At 39.6% G+C, this 25,128-nt stretch overlaps 1 long non-coding RNA gene across 1 annotated transcript in view; it reads right to left on the bottom strand.

Annotated features, from left to right (window-relative positions):
- Nucleotides 1-24,050, bottom strand: part of LOC120556118 — a 67,912-nt gene extending 43,862 nt beyond the window's left edge. Inside the window, exons 1-2 of the long non-coding RNA XR_005638807.1 lie at nt 23,529-24,050; nt 20,040-20,189 (exon numbers count right to left, since the gene is read on the bottom strand). This is a non-coding gene — a long non-coding RNA (uncharacterized LOC120556118). The remainder of the gene's footprint in view (nt 1-20,039; nt 20,190-23,528) is intronic.
- Nucleotides 24,051-25,128: the final 1,078 nt, after the last annotated feature.

A 25,128-nucleotide genomic window follows, 5' to 3' on the forward strand; every position in this document is an offset into this window, starting at 1 on the left:
CCTTGAACTTTTCGACCTTTTGCCACATTTCAGGCTTCAAACATAAAGATATAAAACTGTAATTTTTTGTGAAGAATCAACAACAAGTGGGACACAATCATGAAGTGGAACGAAATTTATTGGATATTTCAAACTTTTTTAACAAATAAAAAACTGAAAAATTGGACGTGCAAAATTATTCAGCCCCTTTACTTTCAGTGCAGCAAACTCTCTCCAGAAGTTCAGTGAGGATCTCTGAATGATCCAATGTTGACCTAAATGACTAATGATGATAAATAGTATCCAGCTGTGTGTAATCAAGTCTCCGTATAAATGCACCTGCTCTGTGATAGTCTCAGAGGTCCGTGTAAAGCGCAGAGAGCATCATGAAGAACAAGGAACACATCAGGCTGGTCCGAGATACTGTTGTGGAGAAGTTTAAAGCCGGATTTTGATACAAAAATATTTCCCAAGCTTTAAACATCCCAAGGAGCACTGTGCAAGCGATAATATTGAAATGGAAGGAGTATCAGACCACTGCAAATCTACGAAGACCCGGCCGTCCCTCTAAACTTTCAGCTCATACAAGGAGTAGACTGATCAGAGATGCAGCCAAGAGGCCCATGATCACTCTGGATGAACTGCAGAGATCTACAGCTGAGGTGGGAGACTCTGTCCATAGGACAACAATCAGTCGTGTACTGCACAAATCTGGCCTTTATGGAAGAGTGGCAAGAAGAAAGCCATTTCTTAAAGATATCCATAAAAAGTGTCGTTTAAAGTTTGCCACAAGCCACTGGGGAGACACACCAAACATGTGGAACAAGGTGCTGTGGTCAGATGAAACCAAAATCGAACTTTTTGGCAACAATGCAAAACGTTATGTTTGGCGTAAAAGCAACACAGCTCATCACCCTGAACACACCATCCCCACTGTCAAACATGGTGGTGGCAGCATCATGGTTTGGGCCTGCTTTTCTTCAGCAGGGACAGGGAAGATGGTTAAAATTGATGGGAAGATGGATGGAGCCAAATAACGGACCATTCTGGAAGAAAACCTGATGGAGTCTGCAAAAGACCTGAGACTGGGACGGAGATTTGTCTTCCAACAAGACAATGATCCAGAACATAAAGCAAAATCTACAATGGAATGGTTCACAAATAAACATATCCAAGTGTTCGAATGGCCAAGTCAAAGTCCAGACCTGAATCCAATCGAGAATCTGTGGAAAGAACTGAAAACTGCTGTTCACAAACGCTCTCCATCCAACCTCACTGAGCTCGAGCTGTTTTGCAAGGAGGAATGGGCAAAAATGTCAGTCTCTCGATGTGCAAAACTGATAGAGACATACCCCAAGCGACTTACAGCTGTAATCGCAGCAAAAGGTGGCGCTACAAAGTATTAACTTAAGGGCGGGTAAAATAATTTTGCACGCCCAATTTTTCAGTTTTTTATTTGTTAAAAAAGTTTGAAATATCCAATAAATTTTGTTCCACTTCATGATTGTGTCCCACTTGTTGTTGATTCTTCACAAAAAAATACAGTTTTATATCTCTATGTTTGAAGCCTGAAATGTGGCAAAAGGTCGAAAAGTTCAAGGGGGCCGAATACTTTCGCAAGGCACTGTATATGCACAAACAGGATGTACTATTTAATTAATTCTTTTAGGGCTGTTGAATTATCTAACAATAGTTTTGCCATGTTTTGAGTATATCCTGTGTGGAAATCTCTAGGTAAATCAGACCTTTGAAAAAAATAGCCAATGCCAAAAGCCAGCATATTTGAAAGGGGTATTCTATCCTTGCAGGGAGAGTTTGTGTACTTTTGTCTAAGGAAACTGTGTCTTTTGAAGACAAAATTATTTTAATATATATAATGTATAATGATAAGTTAGTATAAAAAAAGTAATGATTTTTATGATAATGGATGTGGAGACAGCAATATGTGTGCATCTGCATGCTGGATATGTCAGTCAGACAGGACAGGGTGAGGGACACACTGCTTTGAATAGCCCCCACAAAAAGAGAAGGTGGTGGTGCATCTCTCAGACACCCAGGAAATCCTTCTTAACAAAAGCGCCTCCATGTCCTTTTGTAATCCGGCTCTGTATTATCAGTATGTTGCAGCTAAGTGTTGCAATTAGGCCAGCCTTTTTCATGCAAATCAATTTGACAGCACAACAATCAGTTAGTTATGCTAGCTGCTGCTCTCTCATTCTCCCCTCTCTACTCCTTCACTCCCTTGCTCTCTCCGTCCCTTTCATTTTCTCTGGCATTTGCAGAGGTTGCTACATTTGCATTATTTATCATATAAGGTTAGAATATGCACCACTCAAGGCATGAGCATATGGTTATAAGCACAGTATTACAAATGTTAAATACAAAATGCCATACTCATGCTCCCCTAATGCACTTTCGCTATTCAAATCAAACATGGGATGATGCAGGAGGGACCTGTCCATGGCTCATGCAAAGCCATGGACTAGAGTTTTCCTGGTTTACATATTGCACACCCTCCCTCTCTGTGTGCGGAGTCCAAGTATCAATTAACTAAAAACATGCAGGCAGCAGCCATACTACACTTGACAGGTGGCACTACAGTCTCCAGTCTTGACAGGATTTCAGCCTAACAACATGCAAACACAAACACAAACCTACACTGCATGACTGACTATCATATATGTACATGTTAAAGGCTACTCTGGCATTAGGTCCCTCTTACATTATGATACATGTGCTGTTGGAAGGTTGGTCATTGAGAATATTAATAGATACCATTTGTTCATAGGAGGAGTCCCATCAAAAGCCTGCATGGATTTGTGCTAGTATGATGGATAGATGTGGTTTTATTACCATTAAAAAGTAATTTATAAGACAAATAGGGACAAGCTTTTTGAATTATGGTTACTTTATGAAACACTGGATCTAGAGTTAAAATTTCAAACAGGCCGTTGGTTTGCAGTTGTGACGACAACTGATTACTGCAGATTTCCTCCAACACCTGATTGTTTGCATAGTCAGTAGCACAAGAGAACTGAACAAATGTGGTGGACACAAGTACAGTACTGTAGGGGGAAGTCAATATGGCCGTAGCTCTGTTTCACATACACAATATTAAAGTGTGTGTGTGCGTGCATGCATGCGTGCGTGCGTGCGTGCGTGCGTGCGTGCGTGCGTGCGTGCGTGCATGAGACCAGAGGGCCTTTTAGTCTTGCAGAGGTGGTGTCTCATTAACGTGCCAGCCTACTATAAAAACGATGTAAATTAATCTTTTCATCAAAGTCCTTAGTTAAGTACAGAGGCAAGATGGGGAGACGGTCAGACTGAATCAGAAGGAAATAACTGCATGTGATCTTTTTTCTAAGGGTCAAATAAATTAAATTTGACAGAAAAAATATCGAGCTAAAAAAAAGAGCTGTGGGTGAGAGATGAGAGAGAGTGTATGTGTGTGAGAGGGAGAGCGAGAGAGAGGAAGAGAAACATAGAAGAAGTGCTGCAGGATGGTCTGTGTGCCTTTAAACTGAAGTCTCAATCTCACATAGTTTTGTTCCTTAAAAGGAAATCAGAGGGCTTAGCTGAGGCATTGCCTTGAAAGTCATGAATAAACATCAGATTGCCTTTCTGTGCATACATCATACATCACAAGATGACACTACCTAATGGAGGAGGATTCCTCGCCCTCCGACACATGAAAAGGCAGTGAAATTATCCACCAAACCATGCAGCCGCATGGTTCTAAAATGGACCGCTGAGGGAGAGAAAGGGAGGGGCTAAGGGGGAGAAAGGAGGAGAAGTGAAAAGTGGAATCTCTTAGTAAAATGGATCCCTGTGAAAACCACATTCTCTCCGTTTTGGCAAGCCTATGTTCATTGCAGGAAAAAATAACATATACTGCAATAACCGTTCAAAGTTACAATGAGAATGTGGTTCTTTTTGCATGTCTCCAGGGGCTCTCTCTTAATTCCTGTACTCCCTTTGCCATAAATGAGACCCCTCCTATAATTTCTGTTGATTCTAATGGCACATTAAGTAGTGGATAGGGTTGGGTACCGTTTGGATTTTTACGATTCTGATGCCGAACCGGTACTTTTAAAATGATTCCGATTCCTAAACCGATTCTTGTAAAACTGAAAAATGACATAAAAGAAAGGCTTTTTTTATGGAGTTTTTTTAAAATTGAAAATTATTTAATTAAACAATATATTAACGTTTTAAAGCACTTAAATATATATAAGAAATAAACCTAAGTCACCTAACACATAACTACAAAAATTTAACAAATAATAGTTACATTATTAACAAGTAACAACAAAATAAATGTTGAGTTGGTATACCAACCAGCTTCAAACTTTAGCAGTTCTTTAGCAGAAAAATTACTATATTTGCCTTCTCTGGCAAGATACTACACCTCTCCTGACTTATGGCATGTCCTGCACAGGAGAAAACTCTCTCAGATGGTGTCCAAGAGGCATGTACACACAGGTATGAGTTTGAAAGGACAGACAATTTGGGGAGGCTGTCCTGCCTCCCCCACCACCAAGCTACAGGGTCTTGTCCTGAACAATAGACTAGCAGAGCAAGTGTAATATGTTTACTAGTGATCACGTGCAGTGAATGGTTAATATGCTTTCATGTCTGTTTTGGTGAGCCCAGAGGGTAAATACGCCATTTTAAAAGTAGCCTACATTTACGGTAGCTAGCTAACGGTAGACTACAGAGAAAGTGTGATATTTTTACGTCCGTTTCGGAGCGTGTACAAAAATCCGTCTATCAGCAGTGATTGTAGAGTGCATGTCCAAGAATAGCGCGGACACGCACTTCACACCGCGAGTGGGCAAGTGCGCCCCTCGGCAGAAAAGGGAGAAAGAAAAAAGAGTCTGCTGCTGTTCGGAGCGACATAGGGAAAATATTTCAGTCGGAACCGAAATTTGCATTCTAATCCAGTCCGAATACTACCGTTTGCGTACTACCGTTTCACTATGGAACCGGGTTTCGGTACCCAACCCTAGTAGTGGATGCCATTTCAGACCAGACATTTAACAATGTCAAAGACTTTTTATTCCAGGCTCTATGGGAAATAAATAGCATTTATCAGTATCACAGCTCAAAGAGCGAATTTGTTATGCGGGGCAGTGGACTGACTACAGAAATGTCAACTAGCCAGCACAGAGGGCCCACTGATAAGAACAGCTGTCTGGCTCACACTGTGTCACCTCCCAGAAAGGACATGCAGTCAAGGTGCAGCACCTGGTGAAGAGGGCAAAGAAAAACACATACACAATTGGGAGAAAAAACACACAAAAAGGGAAAGGGGACATGAAAAGAAGGAGAGAGTAGAATACTCACAGAAAGTTCAGCATAGCTGGATGCAGTGTTGCAGTGTAACGGTAGATAATATCAGACAGCCTGATAAGAGAAAATTGACTCAACCCTGATTCTGCTGCTAATGTTTACCACTGAGCTAATTATTAAAATGTATTTTAAAGCAGACTGAGATTCTAAATTCTTCCAATGATTGCATTCCTAAAGAGCAAACTCCTTTTGACATTAACACAACAAACATGTAAAAATTAAATGCAATGAATAAACATTAAAATAATTTCTTAATTTAACAAAAGACCCCTGAAGAAAAGGTCTGATAAAATTGCAGTAGGAAAACACTTGTGGTAATATCTCCATAAATAATTTGTGGTCGGGCTATGGAGAACAGACATCATTTTGAGCGCACGCATGTCCTCCATTTCCTATCTGGAAGCGTGGGTGCATCATCATCTGCAGAGAGCCTAAGGCAACTCTGCGCAGGACATTTCCACAGAGGATCACTTGGAAAATATCCATCAGAAGGAGATACTAATTAGTGCGAGTCCATGTACGCATGTGTATGTGTATTTGTGTGCATGCCTGTGCATGTGCGTGTTAGGGTAGAGCGATGTACACCTAGCCAGGCATGAGAGCAGTGTTGTGCAGCCAAGTGCAGTAATTTCTTTGATCATTTTTAATGGCCATTCTTTCATGTGAGGCTGCAGCTTGCACACAGCTCCCTGCAGGTGTCATCTCATTCCTTCAGTTGTGGGATTAGTATGCGGCAGGCAATAAAAAGCCAGGCCATTACACTGTGCAGCACACATACATAATCTCAACACAGTGGGATCATTACCTTTTCAAAGGATATCAGCTCACAGTCTACAGAGAGACACAAAGAAAGCGATAGAAGCTGAGCAAAAGAGGAAAAGGAACCAAAAGAGGACAGAAATAAAGACGCAGCAAACCACAGTTGCAGTGTGGGATGGAGGGGGTTAGAGAAGGAGCTATCAATCAGCATTGCAAATAATGGCAGACAGGCAGGCAGGCAGTGGATGATGGTTCAGTGCCCTCCGAAGGCTGGTATGATATTATGGACACAGTGGTACCTGTTGTATTCTGAAGTAAAGTAAAACATTCTCAGCTCTACCATTCTAAGTCCTCAGATAAATAATTTAACCATTTCAGCCTTTCTCTAACTTGGAATACGGTTAAAAAAAAATTGTATATTCTGATAAACTAATACTGAATGTTAAGATTCAAAAACAGTCCATCACAGAGAAAAATATCCAGCCAGCTCAGTACTGCAGGTCAGCAAGCTGGGCATCGAGTGCCACTCTGGCTGTGGTAGAACTTCTAACAGATCATCTCTACAGCCCCACACATACTGCACTCTACACGCCAAACCCCAGTTTCCACCAGTAACTAAAAAGCTCTCCACGAAGGCAAAGAGTGTTCCCACTGTGCCTTTCACGAAATCCTGTGCTAGCGTGAGCCGAGCAGACAGGTAAAAGGTCTGTAACAGCACCTAAAAAGTCATTTTCACGATATGTGAATCCGTACAAACCAGCATGGTGTTTCATTATTAATATTTCTCAGGAGGCTCTGCTAGTTGAGAAAGATGACTTACTTATCACATCCACCCTCACACTGCATCTCCCATGGTGGTCCGCTGGACCCAGTGCAATGTACACACTGTTTTTATCTTTTAACCTGTTCTCCCATCAGCCAGAAGTCTTTCATCCAAAGAAAATGTGTTCATGTATCATGTATGTAATGTACAGTATTGTATAAACGGATTTATGCAGTCTGAAGACTGGGGAAGTTGATTGCTGTAGTATTTAACCAATCATTCAGATTATCAATCAAGTAATTGGATCAGAATTGCCCTCTGTTTCCATCACCCCTCTGTATTTCCATTGCCGTTCTGAGGTAGTTCATTTGGAGACATGACACAGACTGACATGACAAAGCTTGGTTTGTCTGGCATCTTTCTGTCCATCTTTTCACTTTTTGCTTTTAAGTTAAAGTCACAATGTTACTCCCTCCTAAGTTACAAACATGCAACAGTCAATGTCTTTCAAAATTTTAAGTACCCAAGCTTCCCAAGCCCTACACTGTAAAAAAAAAAAATGTTATTTCACTGTATAATTTTACGATTTTTTTTTGTACAGTGTACACATCGTCACTATTTGGCCTGACATGAGCCACTGGTGCTGTGACCGAAGAGCAAACTCTCACGGTGACCATAGTATGCATACCACTAAAAATGGATTATTTAAAAAGGAACCACAAGAGAGAAATTTTACTTTGCTAGTAGATTAACAATTCTTATGTTTTCCTGTCTCTCTCTAGTCTTTACTTCACAGCAAGCCTAACTGAATACAGTAATTAGTTGACTCCAGGGAAATTTCTTGATTCTCCATTCTTGAGCTTTGCATTCAGGCAAAGCTGCTGAGCCCTGGTATTTTTCAGTAATCCCATTAATCACCAGGAATCTGATAATATTAATTATTTCAGTAAACAAGAAGTCTACATCAAACCCTTGCCCTTACTCATTCCCTGCATTAAATCACCACACAGACAGATTTAACAGCTAATTGGAGTAAAATGGAGCTTTGTGAGGGATAATTGAGGATTTCTGTACAGTGTGTAGTTGTGTCTGTAGGGAAAAGTACAGTGTATTTACAAGAGAAAAGGGGTAGGGTAACCTGACATGCCAGATGGTTTGTTACACAGAACCATCTGAGAAGCCGTCATTGGAAACTGTTTGGAAAAGGGCAGGCACTTTCAAAAAAATACCTGGCAGGTCAATGGATGAACCATCTGTCTTTCACGTCCACCACTGTTGTTTTTGAACAAACAGTCACGGCCGTCACACACAGCTAAACCACGCCCATAGCTGCCAGTGACACCTCATCGGATGCTGATTGGTTTGTTAAGCTAGTACTTCAGAAACAACTAGGCCTGTAACAATTATTAAATAATTGTCTAACCGCAATTTTTACGTAATCGCGGTTCTTTTGTTTAACCGCAATTAAAGCCTTTGAGCATTTTTTTTAATGAGATGGGTCACACTTTTGTTTGAAGCCATTGAACACGTTTCCAACAACAGCGTGCACCCTGTAGCATCACAGAACCGTAGCTATCCTACGATCCTATGGATTCCTACCAGAGGACGCCCCACCTGCAGTTTCAAGTCGGCTTTTGAACATTAAAAATTCACTGAAGCACCTTTACATGTGTTTTAGTAATGTAGTTAGTCTGTCTTTTTTGTTTAAACTACTGTAGCGACTTCTTTGTAACCTCCATGAGCCGCCGAGAGGCTGAGTCAGGGAACAATCACTTGTATGACGCGCCGTTTGAATAATCCAGATCCACACCTTTATGCTTTCGAGGATTTATTGTTGATTTGAAAGTGGGAAAACAAATATTAATAAACAAAATCCAGTTGCCAGAAAATACTACAAAAGGGTAAAAGTAAATGTGGAAAAAACTTGCGGTCAACAAAAAATACAAAAACCCCAGCTCACCCCCTCTCTCTAGCCTCCGTCATGCAGGTGTCCAGGTGTATAAATAGACTAATTATGAGACCAACCCCCATGACGTGCTACGTTACGTAATAGGGCGAAAATTATAGACCATAAACAAACCTAATATACATGGCTCCTATAACTACAATTGTGCTTTGTTAAATTAGTAACGTTACCGTGAATGATGACACTGTAGTGGAAATTAGGGCTGAACGATTTTTGAAAATAATCTAATTGCGATTTTTTTTCCCAAATATTGCAATTGCGATTTAATATGCGATTATTTATTTATTTTAAGCTCTTTGTCTTCTGTATTATTCAACAAAGACAAACAATAAATCATTGTATAGTATGAACAACACACAAATAGATAGATTAAACAAACCTGGAGGCCAGGCCTGTATGTGATGATGAAATTAGGTGATGCATGAATGTATATGAATTTTATTTTTATTTAACTACTTCAATCACAGTAGTAGATTGAGCACTGACCAAGCTTGGTGTAAACATTCATATGAAAGTCAGAAACAAATCACACAAACTAAAGTGCAGATTGCAGAAATATAAAAACAAATATGTGGCTTTACCACACTTAGTAGTATTTAGATTATTTAATTATTATTTACTGTAATAAACATATATAAACATGTATATTGCACTTTTTAAACACTAGACAGTTAAATAAGTACAAATATAGTGTGTGTGTGTATATATATATATATATATATATATATATACACATACAACGGTGTATATTTTATATATATACATACAATGGTGTATTTTTTACAGCGCACAGAGAGGAGCTGCCTCCAGCCCTTCCCCCTCGTGAAGTTGCGTGCCTTGTACATGACAGCGTCAACGTTGCACTTGCTCAGAGAGGCTATCGTTACGTTAGTTGCTGGTGTTCTTGCCGTGGGATTAACTGTACTAGCTAATAAAACCGTTGAAACACTGCGGCCATGCTGCTGTAAAAGCTCCCCGAACGCCATTTATCAGAGTATGGTTGTTACCCCTCTCAGTGGAAGCTCTTCCACTCCATATCTTTATAACAGAGCTAACCGGAGCTAACCGCTAACCACTAATCAAAGCTAATCGTTGCCAACCAATCCTTCAGTTCTGCGTGCCTGTATCCATTAACTGCATGTATGGACTCAAGCCCAAATAAAACCCTTCATTTTATTAAAATGGCTGTAAAAGTTTTAAACAACAACTCAGAGTTGTTTCAATGACAGAAATCTGCTCAAGGTAGTGTAGCATTAGCGTGCCAAGTTGATGCTTGCTCTGCGGAGTGCCGACTGATTTGCTCTCGCAATTCATGTGACCAAATCGCAGCCTTTGCGATTAGGAAATCGTGTTTTAACATATCGCGATATTATTGCAAATGCAATTAATCGTTCAGCCCTAGTGGAAATGGATGTCATTAATTAACATTATGCTACTGTAATTCCCCGGGGATTTGTGCTCTTATTTTTCTAATCTGTAAAGAAAAGTAGGTCCTAAGGAGCATGACTGTTGATGGTATTTGTTGATTTTGTTTCGATTAGCCAAATTGTAATTATATAAGTGATTATTGGTCAGAAAGTTGAGCTAAAGCTATGCTAGCGGCAGTGGTCACTTACAGTTCCTTGCCATAGCAACTCCAAACGTCCTGGGCTGTAGCTGTCTCAAGCCAGAGAATTTGTGTTTTGTTAATGATTAATGCTTTGTTTATTATTGATGGGGATAAATGTTCTATGTGTTATGATAATAAAGGGACGTGGTTTACTTCATAGGATGTGTACTCATATATCTGGGTCACATAACAGTGATATATAGCAAAAGATGTATCCTGGGATCATTCAAAACTTTAATTTGTTTTAAAAAGTAATAAATACATATTTTTAAATTTGACTGAAAGAGACAATTATATTGTTAATTGCAATTATATTAAACTGTTAAATAACAGTGGTTGCAAATTTAAGCAGCTATAAAATCAAGCCAAATATGGGTCTAAACATTCATAAACTAAAGACTTCAGATCATTTAGTATCTTGGATAAACCCACAAAGAAGACGTAGAAATCATCACGTCTGGTAGCTTTAGCTGTGTGCGCTTCTGCGATGTGCATGCACTTTTCGTTGCCATTACAAAGAACTGTGACCATTGTAGCAGGCTAACTCATTCTATTTCTATGATTAATGCACAATGCTGAGGACCATAATCTTTTAAACTAGTCAAATGACCATGGCAACCAGTTCAATGTCCATTTTACTCTCATTCTATTTTGCCTGAGGGTTATTTCCAGAGACGGGCCTTAGCCATGGTTCAAACGTACATTTTCCCATTAGCTAGGTAGGGACCTTTGCGCAATGTTATGAAGCAGAAGCAGTCAGTGGGTCAGTGTGCATGCCAACGGTTGTTCTTTTCAGATGATGTCAAATCTAGCAGGATTGTAATCGACAAAGAATCCCACTACACACCCACGCAATGATAAAATCCACACAAACTTTAGCATACAACCTCTTTGGACAAATACACATTTTGAAAACAAGCTACCTACACAATTTAATACCTCAGAAAATAGCGTTGAAGACTTTAATACTTTTTAAGGGCCTTCATTTTTGCTAAATTGATAATCAACATTTAAAGGGGTGATAGAATGATTATATAGGGTATTTCACACTGTTCCTTATGGTCTCCTAATGGGGTATGTAACCTTAGTTGGGCTGAAAATGGCCTGGTTGATATTTTATTGGCCCTTATGCATCCCTGTGTTTTGGCCCTATTTGTAACAAGAGCTTTCTTCCAAATATGGTATGGTCATGAATATTTAGATGAGCTGCGCGCTGCTTGGTTGAGCCTTAGCCCCGTACACACACGTAGAGACGCGCGCTGATTGGTTGAGCGAATCGCCATACACACGCATTAGAGGTCGCGTGCTGATTGGTTGAGCGAATCCCCAATACACACACATTAGAAACGCGACAGAATCTCATATTCCAGAGGAGGCTAGCTAGCTCTCATTGATAGAGCTCCATCCAGCCACAGGCTCTATCAATGAGATTCACGGACAAGCGGCGTTTATTTCCCCAATCATTTGTTTAAATAACTCAACACATTATAATTACACACATTAAAAGAGTAACTGGAACCTGTGGTAAGTGACTGCTGGCGTAACAAGCTCGCTGACCGCGCTTTCACTCACATACACCAGGCATTTAGCTAGCAGGAAGAGGGGAGTTGCAGGCCCTGGAGCTCTGTCAGAGCAGCGGCGTTTCGTAGTTCATTAGCCCAAAACGGTGACTTTGCGCGGGTATGAAGTGCCGTGGGCTGCCAGACGTAACGGAGCTCAATCGAGCTCACAGCAGGCCGGGGTCTGTGAAGGGAGGCAGGCCGGGCGGCGAGGCAGCAACACAGGCAGCACCGGCCTCTGAAGTCCGACACACAGTCGGACAAAATTTGCAATTAGACATCAATTTTCATAAAACGGCCCATATTTGACCTCTACATAGTTAATTTCTCGCATGAAAAAGTCTCAGAAGTGAATTTAATGGTAAAATAGCATATGAACAATGTATACAATTTCTGAGATCTGCACAACCTAGATTCAGAAGACTAACTGATCTCAGGTCAGTTGTGTAGCATGTGCAAATGTTTGGGCGTGACAAACACAGACTAGAGCCAAATGAGGAGGAGCCGCAATAGTTGACGTCAACTATGGGGCTTGTTGAGATTTGCCCGTTTTCAGAGGCAGTTTCAAATAGTGAGATTTGCAGAGAAAAGAGGTGTCAATGGGTTAGAGGTTCTATGCATGTCCTAGTTACCCACTAAACTGTCATTATTCAACTATGACAAGGTAAAATCAGTTTTGCATTCTATCACCCCTGTAATATTTTTGAGGACCCCACAGACACCATGCTGACAGGACTTCTGATTCCCTGGGTTCATAAGGGAGGGCTCCCACTGGTCCGATAAAAGACCAGGGTTCATGCAGCAAATGATGCCTTTCTCCAGACTTATGCCTACACTCTGCTTTTAACTGGTCTCTTCTGTACCATTTCTTGGCTGCTCTCTCTCCTAATGCACCCCAACCCTTCCCCAGATTTCTCTTACTCTGTTATTCTTTTTACATTACACCTGACTCTTTCCGTATTCCCACCATCTTTTTTCACATTAATGTGTTACATGTGTGTTAAATGTACATGTTACAGGTCTGCCAACCTCCCAGCCACAGTCACGTGACATCAGAGATTTTTGTGCCAAACCACTTAACTATTTATAAAATGTTATACTCGTTACATTTTTATTTTATCTTTTAGTATGCCTTTATTTACATTTTTTACTTTTATTTTCCTCCATTTTTAGTCCTCACTTTGGAATGCCAAATTCCCCTACACTGCAGTCCTCATCAGTGCCAACTCCACTCTTTGCCCTTAAGTAGGTTTTAAAAAGCCCTCTGATACACAACTCCTCACTGGTGGTTGAAAAGAACCGGTGCAGGTGCTATGACCAACCAGGGAAAAAGACACAATTAAGGATTTTAATCTAAAAATGTAGAGAATTATTTTTTATAGTTTTCTCATATTACACCGACACATCTCTTTTACATTGCCTTTATCATCACATCATCTGTGCTGACCTGCTTTATTCAATAAAAAGATGCAGTCAGGAAGTCTGATCACAGAAACACCGTAAGACTACAATATACAGTAACTCAGCTGTTAAACATGACCTAAAAAATACTTTTTTTCATTTGTGTAATTTAGTAATTCATACAGTCATTTTGTTTGATTATGCCACCAAGAAAACTTAACACAGGCTTAAAAATGCCTAAGGAGGCTTTTGAGTGGACTGATATTAAGTTGTTGAAGGTATTTAAACAGGCTGTACTCGAAATACTGAAAAGACAGCACAGGGCGCTCACATGCACTAACATGCACGCGTGGCTGGCTATCAAAACACAGAACAGAGAAGCTCAGAGGGAGTGCAACTTAATTTTCTGCGAAGGACGCTATTACTAACTCCACCATATCCTTCCGTACAGCACCTTTAAGCCCCAAAACACAAACAATTGTCTGAAAATGGGCTAATTCAGTGATAGGGGAAAATACTGAAACACTGTTTGTGTACCTACTGTAAGTGTTTAAATGTTGTGTTATGTGTACGTGTGTGATTTACTTTAAGTGAGGTCATTTCTTTAGAATAGCTGTCAATGCTCCCTCACCCCCACCACCCAACCCACCTCCCCCCTAAATGCCCGGACCTGGCCAGTGCTGAGTGATAGACGAATCGATGTGCAGCCTAATCAGCCAGCTTAACTCTAATACCCTGGACAGGTCCACATCATTATCATATCAGCCTCCACACGTTTCGAGGTGACATGGAAGAGGCAAAAGATTAAAGACAATCTTGTAAAGAGGCAGCACAATTTTTAATGTGTTGACCAACTAAAAGAGGCCAGTGAAAGCTGGCAGCAGCTGAGGCTTAAGGTAAAAAGAGTGACAACCAAAAAAAAAAGAGGAAACCTGGACAAAGACTTCATGTCAGGTTGAGGCTGTCACTTTCTTGGCTTGGTAAGCATCATGCAGAAAGTTGATTAACATTACTGGGGTGCAACAACTTTCAGAGGCACTGGTCCCTGCAGCCAGGCCAATGTCAGCCCATTACTGGGTGTCTATTAAAGTGAAGAGTTTGTATAATTTAAGCACATATGTAAGAGAGCTCAAGGAACTTGTAGAAATTATCTATAAACTGCTTTACACAAACTGTTTACAGGCAGTAAATGACGCATTAAAGAAGAAAGAGGTTTGAGGTTGAAGCTGGGAGCACAGGGCATGTGGTAGAGTCTGCACACTTAACACAATTATCTCCATATAGTCACACATATGCTCACACACAACATGACCTGGTCTTGATTACACTTAGTAAGGTGATGACTAGATATCCACGCTTCTACAAATCCCCCAAATGATAATGTCATTGGTATCTGAATAATTTTTATTTATACATAAGAATGTGTAATCACAGATCATCTGTATAATGCATCAATTTATCTTCCATTAAAAACATGCTAAAAGTCAGCAGGCTAATACATTACATTAATTTAGCATTGTCTTATTGTATTGATGTAGCTCCAAATTACATGTGTACACGTGTGTGTGTGTGTGCGCGCGCGCATGCGTTCTTTTGAGCAAAGATGTAATGAATGAGAATCCCTCTTAAGTTCTTGATTTTTAATATAGACACACAGTCAGCCCTCTGCAAAAAAATTATATTTACAATATTTCAATTGTGCTCATCTCTTAGTCAGGAGTGTAACTCGAGGCAACGACCCCCCATCATCATTAATGTTTAAGATGGTTAACAACTGTGCTGTCAACAGCTTCCAAGATAATCGACATGTCAATCAATGATGGGTGTGAGGATGGCTTTTAGAGGGTCCCTAAGGTGGCTGTTTAGAGCATGCTCAGTTTAACACAGTGGCAATGGAAGAGTGTAAACAGAGAAGAATATAGACTCCAGGATTGACTGGCTGATCAATGCCATTGATCATTTAGCCCACAGTGCCTCCACTTCTTTGCATGGGCTGCTCATTTCCCCCTTCAGTCATCCCACTTTTAGGTTTCAAGCTCTGGATCACAATTACCCTACTCAGTCACCAACAAATGTAGCCTGCACACTAGAGGGAGACAGAGAGGGAGGCCACAACAAACCACATTTGGTTAATGGATCCTGGCTAAGATATATTAAAGGAGAATTCCAGTCGATTTCAACACGTAGCTCTGTTGTTTGTAAATTTGGGGTGCTGTCAGTAGCGAGAAAAATGAAAACAATCGGTGTTGCCTACACCGTGTTATCCTCCTGCTACAGTTTGCACCCAGGAGGCTGAAACAGGGCAAGATTTAAACATGCTTTCAGCCTCTAAACATGTTCGAAATGTCATTACAAGTGCCTACCCATGTGAAGTGATTCCTTCTGAGTGAACACAGTGAATCTGACTGCAGTAGATGTGAAAGAAATGCATAAAAGTTTTGCTAATTCAGCTCTGTTTAGTTCCGGTGTTGAGACGGCAAGACTTAGGGACCGTCTACAAACTACAACACCGAAAAGAGATACAACAAAAATATTTATTAATTTAATGATTAAATAACATAGTGTCTCCAAACTTAACTCAATTATAACTTGTCTCCTGCTAGTTGTACTACAGCACTTACTTAAAAAAAAATAAGCATATGCCTATTTCTGAAAATATTTTTGTATCTCTTTTCGGTGTTGTAGTTTATAGACGGTCCCGAAGCACTCGTCTTGCTGTCTCAACACCGGAACTAAACAGAGCTGAATTAGCAGAACTTTTATGCATTTCTTTCACATCTACTGCAGTCAGATTCACTGTGTTCACTCGGAAGGAATCACTTCACATGGGTAGGCACTTGTAATGACATTTCGAACATGTTAAAAGGCTAAAAGCACATTTAAAACTTGCCCTGTTTCAGCCTCCTGGGTGCAAACTGAAGCAGGAGGATAACCCGGTGTAGGCAACACCGATTGTGTTCGATTTTCTCGCTACTGACAGCACTCCAAATTTACAAACAACAGAGCTACGTGTTGAAATCGACCAGAATTCTCCTTTAAAATAAAGCATTATATATGTAATTCATATATTCATTATGTCACACACTAATTTTATATATATATATATATATATATATATATATATATATATATATATATATATAAAAGCCAGACATTTTTCTCAGGAGTTAGTGTAGAACAAAACAGAGCTAAAAAGGAGCCAAATCAGTTTGAGTTTTCAGTTTGTTTCACTGCCCCCAAGTGGCACAAAAAAACCTATATTACAGGGGAAATGTGGAGCACATAGTTTGGGTACATGAAGAATACAGCGGTCCAGATTATCAATCAAGCTTGCCTATGCGGCTGAGCTTCAGGCATTAAACACTTCAGCATTTCTTCTCTCTTCTTATCTATGTTGTCTAATTTTTTCTTATTAGCAGAGTTGCAAAGGCACTCACGTCAGTCATGTCAGGTTCTTACAGTTAAATGCCATGGGTATATAATAACAAAACATTCAATTCAATACAACTTTATTCATCCATGTAAGGACATTTAAGGGCAATAGTATGCAGCACCTCCCCACCCACTTAGACGAGATATACACAGTAGATAGGAAGAAAGGCATACTGTTAATCACAGTAAAATAAAATTCAATTTCTATAAACTACAAAAACCATGTGGAATTTATAGTGATAAATACATAAATAAAAATACACGAGGTAATTAGCGTTACAAAATAATAAAACCATTTATAGCTATACTGATGTTAAGAGCTGTGTTTAAGTCATGCTGCCTGTAAGTAGGAACCATCTTTCAAACACTGATAATGCTCTGGTGCTAATTCCGGCACATGATTGTCTTTTCTGCAGGAAATGTTCATCAAATTGGGTTAAGATTAAGTTACACTTTGTTTCATAAACATTATTGTTGCTCTGTCAACAATGAGGCAGAACATTGTGATAAATGCTCCAAGTCTGAGAGATATTTGCTTCTTTTAGTGGCGTGGAAATAAAGACAAACTCAAAGTGGCAGTTGGCACACCTAACTTAACAACAAGACAAGATTCTGCCTTGATGCCAGGCCGAGTCTACCCCTTCAATGATTGTACAGGCTGATATGTTCTGGCAGCATTCACTGTGAACTGTGGACCCTACATGAAAAGCAAGGACCCTCAAACAAAGTACTAATTTTCCTATTCCAATATACTGGTGGAAGTTCTCTTTGTGCCTGTGAGATTTGATAGTGCATATTGCTTTCCCCAGGAGTGATACCATGGCCAGTTCTTTTTTAAGTAGCCTTGCCATCTGTTAGATCATTATAAATCCTCCAATCCAGCTGTGAACAATGTGACCAAATGAATCTTCTGGTCAAGTTAAAAAATACTGCAAACCAAATAATAACACATATAATAAGCATAATCCAAATTTGCCTATTACTAGCCAATCAATTAGATCCAGGGTAGTGGATATCTGTCGCTACACACAGTTCCATCAGTTCTGAATTCATGATGAATTTTTATTCTGGCTCTTTTCTCAAAGCATCCATTTCAGATGAGATGAAAAAGAAATATTCCAGCAATAAAGCTTGATTTACATCCCCCTCGCTGTTCCCCCTTTTCCTTTTTTATTTGATCATTTAGCCAGGATCATATAACTGTATATCAGACACAAATGAAATCAGGTCCCATGCACATTAAGGCCATGTCTTTCTGCAGCTAACATCCCCCCCAACCCAACCACCCAGCTCCACAGCAAGCCAAGGGCAGAGTCCCATTCATTTTCAGGCCCATTTCCTCCTATGATTAGGCGATCAATCAATCCCAGCATTCAATCTCATCAGGCAGACGGGATTATCTGCCCATCTTCCCCTCTGCCTCTTTCAACTCACTCCTCCCACACACACACAGCAGCACATTAACATCAGATCAAGTATCACCCAACACAAGCAGTCTACCACATCCTCTGACCACAAACAGACAGCTTCTCATCGTAGCCATCTCTCATTCATCCATTCCTTCTTCTCCAACTGACTGTTCTCAAAAATACACATACACACAATAAATAATCACAATGTAAGTGCTAACTATTTACCTTTTGTATGGGTACAAATATTTCAGGCATCCTGGTATCTTAAGAAGAAATGGCCCTATTTAACACATAGGCACCCGGTCATTAAGAAACTGGTAAGAGATGGTAATATAGTACAATATGTCTATATTACACCTCTTGTAAATGACAGCCTACACTGCTTAATGTGATGATTACTATGGTCTACCAATTAAAATGTGCCTTGTGGAGTTTTCTTGTAAAGAAATGAAAGTTATGTTTACATTCATCATTACATTACTATGACACACCTAAATCATCACTTATGCAACCAACTGTTTTCAGAAGAGTCATTATGAGTTGAATGAAGATCACGTGTCACTAATCAACGTGTGACAAGTGATTGTAAAGGTTGAATATAACTGTATTTGGAAAGCCAAATTATTGGTGAATCAATTACTTGCTACAAACTACACCATGAGGATAAATGAACATTCCAGGCAATTCTGTGACATGTTTACTGAAAGTCACTGAGGATATAGTAAAATAAGAAAATGCAGCCACCAGCTTGAGGTAGCAATGAATACAACACTAAATCCAAAAGCCGCCAATATCATACGCAAACTGAGAAAGATTAGAGATCTGCTCATCCTCGTCATTTTAGTTATTCCCTAGTGGAGATGATTATGATAAAACATCATATTGTGAAATGTTAAAGAGAAAAAAATGAATTAGTAATGAACGTAGAGAGACAAAAGCACATACAGGCAAATGAAATTACTTTTAATGCCATCACTAATATTTAATATTTTTTTAGATAAGTACTTGGTAAAATGGACATTTTCCTTGCAGCTAAAATATTTAATGATTTCCCCTCAATGGCAAAAAGCTTTTTGATGTAGAAATGCTAATTTTTGAAACAACACTGATGAAACTGTCATGCTTTCAAGACACACTACCCTTTAGTAACCATGTGCTAGGTCAATATAGTTTCACGTCTGAAAGGCAGCATTTGCTTCCATGCTAATAACCCCATGGAGGTGCAGTAATACCCCAGAAACAAAAATGAAACAAACTCAAAGCTGGTGCAGTCACACTGGCAAAATAACAATTCTGCAACAAAAACTGTGTCACATTGCCTTTAAACAGTACTGTGGCCAGGCATAGCCTTGCAAACAAAACTGAGTTCACGTAGCTGATTTTACTACCTGCACCTGCTTTACATACCACCACCATATATACTTGACAGAAAACAGTGTCTTCCCATCTCACGGTTTAATGAATTAGTACAATTTAGTACAATATATAATGCTGTAAGTTATTTAATTTATTCACTTTGACAAAAGAATGTTGTTGCAATACTACTTTTTTAACCATTTTCATTTATGTTAACAATTACTTCATTTCATTAATGCTGCAATAGGATCTATTTTGTTAAAACAATTAAAGTTTAACAATGAATTTCCCCACCAGGCCATTAAAGTTTCATCTTCGGTCTTATCAACATAAGCACCAAAACGTCAATGTTATATCACTCTACGTTTGTGAACTAAGTCTGATTTCTAATCCATTTTTTTCATCAACTAATTGAAGGGTGAAATTGTGCAGTGTGACGATGTGAGGTCACCTGTGAAGGGTCCCTCTGGTGGATCATCAATGTGGTCGTTGCATGATGCTCAACATGCTAAAGACCATCTTGGCAGACCATCTGGAACTCCTCCAGGATGTTTCACATCTTTTCTGCTCACTGAGTGAGTGTCAGGGTATCACTGATGTCCTATAAATATAAACAAAAGCTTCATATCTCAACATCAAGACATAAACAACTAATATCCCTGAAGCAAAACATGATGAAACACCCCATGAATAAATTATCCAAAAAAAACATTTATCCTATTCAAATGTCAATAGCAGCAATATTGTCAAACACTCTGTGGCACTCTTGACTGTCCGGAGAAGCTGAATCCACTGCAATAAATGGCCTTATTAACACACCTAAATCCTCCTCAGCCTTTGTTCTATACATGTCATTTTTTAAATGATATGCTGGGACCAACCAAAAGGTGCTCACTCCAAGATGCAGGTCTTGGTGTGTCCCCTTTACCGGCAACAATTAATCTTAGGTGTGGCAAAGTTTCTCTTAAAATACCATAAACCAAGCCACAAACTGAAATTCAGACAGTAAACTTAGGTCTGCTTATAGGCATTTAGGCTCTATACATGATAAGCAGCCTGATCAGCACTGGCAGCTGGGTTAGGCACAGAGTCAGTGCAGAGAGCTAATCTCAACAGCGATGTATCATTACACAATTTATAAACAATACCTCCTTAATTCAGGCTGAAGCAAAGCGAAACAATGCATACTTATTTTTAAAATTACCCTACAATTAAAGCATCTTGGTCAGCTGTAATCTGATTGGACATGCTTTAGGATGTCAATGGTAAATTGATTAAGATTAAATTGGTTTAAAGTTCAAATAATTTGAATTTTTAGTACAGTGGTAAGGTTTAAAATCAGAGTAAGCCATGGCTTGAACCTGCCAAAAAAAAATAAAAAATCTGCAGATGATCATGTGCATACAACAAAGGTGGATGTGTTTATTTCCTTCAGTGTGGGTGGCTGGTGATAACGCAGGATGGGGTAAAAGGGAAGCCGTATGGCTACAGCATATCTTCTTGCAGAGTAGCCTTGACCTGCTGGATGATCTTGATAGAGCTCTCGTCCATTTAATTCATATGGATACACTAACATCCCCCAGTATGCCTTATCTCAGTGAGGACCAAGTAATATATTTTGGATTGGATTAGAGTGATCCCACTGAGCGAGAGGGAGAGACAGAGAGAGAGAGAGAGAGAGAGAGAGAGAGAGAAAGGATAAAACTGACAGATAGACAGAAAGGTGTGCAGACCAACAGACTTGGTGCTACCAACAGCATATCAGCTTTTGACCTTGAAAAAGGTAGAATTATAAAGAAGCAAACTAACTTTGTACAATTCTAACTTTCTGAGATGAATAATCAATGAATTTAAAAATCAAGTTGTAATTACAAAGTGGGTGTTGTAAATATAAGGCACTAATATATCTACTGGTCAAAAGTTTGGGGTCACTTAAAAATTTCCATTACAGACAGAATACCAGCTGATATCAGTTGCATTGTTTTTTTTTAACTAGGGCAGCAGTTTTCAGATTACATTATGTGCTTACATAATTGCAAAAGGGTTCGCCAACGTTTTCTCAGTTGGCCTTTTAAAATGATATCAAATTAGCAGGGGTTAAATTGGGCCGGGGGTCTCCGGGGCTCAGCCCCGGCACATAAGCCTGCTCGTTTGTCCGGATGTGCCTGCTTGCAGTCTAAATATGTCACATAATATTTGATGAAAGTGATGCTTTTGAAAACATGATATTTCTGACAATAAATGAAAGATTTTTGAAATGGTATGTCTATTTTGTCTCGGCGGAGCTGAGATGAGAACAATCGGAACACGGCAACAACCCGCCCAGAACTGAAGACAATTCACCACCGCGGGTCAACAACATAACGCCAAAGTGTCTATGTCGGTAGGATTAACAGATAAAAAGCCTTCTCCTAAAGCTAAAAACCCATTCGCAGCGGTGGAAGCCCGGTGCTCGGAAGCTCCACCGGCCACTACGAGTTCATGTCGCTGACCTAGCCGTTGAACCGGTTCTCGCTGTCGCATCTCCTCCAGCGGCAGGGCTCGCCTTCGAGCATCGGAGAGCCCCACTCAGTGCCATGTGTTCGTGTGTGTGTGTGTGTGTGTGTGTGTGTGTGTGTGTTGTAGTAAAGAGAGAGATTGGGAGAAGGAAGTTTGTGTGAGGTGGACCTGGTCACCACAGACCCAAATCTTCTCAGCTGTTGCTACTGTCATGCTGCACTTTCTCTTCATGTGTCACATTTTGTTTGGCACATTGTATGGGTCACTTCTTATTTCATAACAAGGTAATACAATGTGTAATCAAGTTATGACTGATTAACAGTAATGTAAATGCTAAATGCCCTAATACCTGTTGATACCACAACAATGCAAAGTATAGGCTCTTGCAGTTTTGCACATATCATGTAAGACTCAATTTTTCCATTTCTTTGCACAAAACTCTCCAGAAAGTGCCATTTAACGGTTTATTTTTCACATTTTTTTCCTGGGGCACCCTCGGACCCCCCTACGGAGAGCCCCACCACATAACAAATCCCAATTTAACCCCTGCAAATTAGTAAACAGAATGTGCCTTTGGAACATTGGATGGATGGCTGCTGATAATGGGCAATGTAGATATTGCATTAAAGATCAGCCGCTTCTTTCTAAAACAGTCGAGAACCCTTTTGTAGGCACATAATGTAATCTGAAAACTGATGCCCTGGTCTGTAATAGAGTGGAATGGAAATTTCTAAGTGACCCCAAACTTTTGACCGGTAGTGTATATGAATGTAATCCAGTGCAACTTTATGTCCTGATTTGATCATCTAAATAGGCCTTTTTCACAGATATGTCAGTGACATGTCACAATATTAATGATATTCCATTAGACACTTTAGTTTCAGGGTCCTCCTAGTATTTACCTTTTTGTCTTGTCATTGCAGAAAAAGGTAAAACAAATTTGTAATACAAAAAAAAATAGTCTTAATGTAAGTAATCAACTGGGGAAGTTTAATGGAGATATCTGTTAGTTCAAATATGTCCCTTAACATGGGCTGCAATGGGAAATTGGCATCACCGATTTCAGTATTTTTCAATACTTTCCACCACTTAGATTTCTTAGGAATTTTTATATGTAACAGAGGAGACCTTTATCAGTAATAAACATTTGTCCGATTTTCTGTTGCAATTTCTGGGAGATTCACCGCTTTTTACTCACAAAATGCTTCTACTAATGCGTTTGTTGGAGGTGGGCGAGAAGGTAACGTTAGCCAGCTAAATATAGGCCTAGCTACATCTTACTATAAAAAGGTGAGCAGCCTGATAATAATCCACACAATCAACACAAAAATATCTCTGAAATAGAAGAAAGACTAGTTTAGTTCTAACTTCTTTAGTTTCTGCTGCTCATTTTTGTTGCTTTTACATGGTCCTGATAACGTTACACTTTCATATACTTTACCTGTTCCCGATTGGAGCTGTAGCTAGCTAACTAGCTACACCAAGAAGAATCCTTGGGACGAGGGCACGTGTAGCAGGGACAACGTTAGCCACAGTAACGCTAGGCCTTGTTGTCAAAGCTAGCATAGTCACGTTAGCCTGTGTAACTTGTAATAGCTCATCATCTGTAGCGTTGACCAGCAGCTGACGTACTGTAAAGTAACGTTAGAGGTAACGTTACACCAGTCGTGAAAAAAAACAACCAAAAAAACAGGCAACGTTAGTAAGTAAGACTTCTGTATTTGATATTAGCGCTGGCATAAATTCCAATCACAGAGAGCTAGCTGGTTAGCTAACGTTATCTTTAGCCTACACAAGGAAACTATAAACAAAAAGCTAGCAAGAGTTGAAAGAAGCATCTCCTTGTGGCTCTGTCTTTAATCACTTGTCCTCGGGGCTCGGACGTATACATGCAAACATGCACGAGGAGCACCGTGATTTCCTTTCATTTTTGACAACCCTGCCGTAATTACAGCTGCCGAGCGGGCATATTCCTCAAGCTTATTGGCAGTTTTTTTCCCAACATTACCAACTCTGCTTATAAGCAAAAGAAATAGCCTGTTCTAGCTGCTAGTGTAGACCTAACTTTACTAGACCTAACGTTACCATTAACCTTCTCAGTAACGTCAGCCTGCCAGCTTAGGACCTTTTTTTTACTGTGAACATGATTATTTATTATTGAAAAGGGGAACTATTATATAGCATTTTCAGATTAATTTTGTGTTTGTACTAGAACATGTTTACATGCTTTACTGTTCAAAAAACACTTTATTTTTCTTACACTGCCCATGGCTGCTGCACCTGTATTCACACTCTGTGTGAGACGCTCTGTTGGACCACCTGTCTATTTAAGCCCTTTGTCCGAAAAAGTCCAGTCTGCTAACACTCCAGTCCAGTAAGACTCAGCCGAAAATAGAAAAAGCTGTTGAAACTGAAGCGTTCAGAACAGCTGGAAATCTGAACGTTTTAGCTCACGGGGATTTCTCTAAAATACGTTTACCTCATTATTTGACATTAAAATCCAACATTATAACATTGTAGATATGCACAAAAACTCAAGTTAAGACATTACCTCTTTTTAAGAGTCCATCATGTTTTTTTTAATCCTCCGTGTCCTCCTTGGCTATAAGTAACTGTGTGGAGGAGGGGTGCCTGCGCGAGCACCAAAGGCTTGTATCATGTGGATGTTATGACGGTGTTGTTGTCAGAATTCCTCACGGAGGGGACAAAAGTGAACACCTAATGCTTGCACAGATTCATAGCCTTGTCTACTTATTTTTTGATCAGATATTTTCTGATTTGACTAATTCATAAATGTTATACTTATATATTTTGTATGGCTTTGTGTTAAGACTCGTTTGTTATGGATAGGGAGTGAAGATGCTGATCAATCGGTCCCCGTCTTTGACTTATTAATGGACACTGGATTATATAGTATATTTTTTATAGTATAATACATAACAATGATAATGACAGCTAGATTTTGAATTTCTTGTGTTTCTTGATGTTAATTAATACTGATGGGTGAAATGAAATCATCAGTTTAGTCAGAAGATTTTGTG

The sequence above is a fragment of the Perca fluviatilis genome, chromosome 3 (genome assembly GCF_010015445.1).
Source record: "Perca fluviatilis chromosome 3, GENO_Pfluv_1.0, whole genome shotgun sequence".
NCBI lineage: Eukaryota > Metazoa > Chordata > Actinopteri > Perciformes > Percidae > Perca > Perca fluviatilis.